Source organism: Cyprinodon variegatus, unplaced genomic scaffold (genome assembly GCF_000732505.1).
Source record: "Cyprinodon variegatus isolate N-32 unplaced genomic scaffold, C_variegatus-1.0 Scaffold1602, whole genome shotgun sequence".
In the NCBI taxonomy this organism is placed as follows: Eukaryota; Metazoa; Chordata; class Actinopteri; order Cyprinodontiformes; family Cyprinodontidae; genus Cyprinodon; species Cyprinodon variegatus.
This window is the reverse complement of record NW_015152055.1, coordinates 26,395-27,493: the sequence shown is the minus strand read 5'-3', so window position 1 is coordinate 27,493 and position 1,099 is coordinate 26,395.

Below are 1,099 nucleotides of genomic sequence, written 5' to 3'. Positions count from 1 at the left end.
AAAAAGCTTCCTGGATGGAAGGCGAAACGTCTTTAAACTTGGAAACAAAGTCCAGTGGATTGTTTTTTTTTAAACTCTTTTGGCATCAACAGAATTAGAGCAGAAATATGAGGATAAAAATAAATATACCCCATGGAGTTCGGCACAGTTTGTTACACTACTGCCTTGCAGCACAAAGGTCTTCGGTTTGAATCCTGCCCTAGGATTGCTTGGAGTTTGCATGTCCTCCCTATACATGCATCAGTTCGGGGTGTTCTGGCTTCTTCTTGTTGTTCAAAAACATGTGAGGTTGATTGACATTTCTAAGTTTCTGTAAGGTGTGTGCATGGTTCTATACCTCTGACCTGTGATGAACTGGTGAAAAGACGAGGGTTAATCCTGTCTTTTGCCCATAGACCGGTGGTGGTAGACACCAGCCTGTGAGCCTGATGGACAAGCAAAAGAAGATGGATATAATAATAATGGGGTCAATTCAATTAAATTGGAAAATAAATGTTGCAGTAAACCATGAACAGTTTTTCAACTAGTTCTTAAAGATGTTGATAGCTGTAGACAGGAAGGAGCTTCTGTAGCGGTCTATCTTGCACTGGATCAGGGAAATTGTGGAACCTCATTTACCCCATGGTAACTCTCTGCAGCTCTGTTCCATCAGCCTTTAGTTGCCTGCACACTCCTCACTCTGTTCAGGGTAATCTACCAAATCTATTTATGCTCAATGAAAATACGTTTCCACATAATTTGTCAGCATTATTTCATACAATTTATCTTATATTTGTGATGCTTATGAATCATAGACTCAGAGAACCCCACAGTTGTGCAATTGTGTATAAATAAACCATTCAACATTCTCCTTTCTGGTGTGTAAGATCTTGCATGTGGGTCAGGAAAAACCCCTTGAAACAAGTAAAACATGCCTATACTGTGCAAACAGTTGTGTTGACATTTTCTGAGAATTGTATTTAAATAAACTGCAGCTTTTCCAGAAGTGGTCAGTATAGAAGTTACTGGAGATTCATTCAGATTTTTGCAAAGGTCAAAATAATTGCACAAGTAGAACAGCTCATTAAGACTTTGGTGACAAGTAAACAATTTGCCTTGA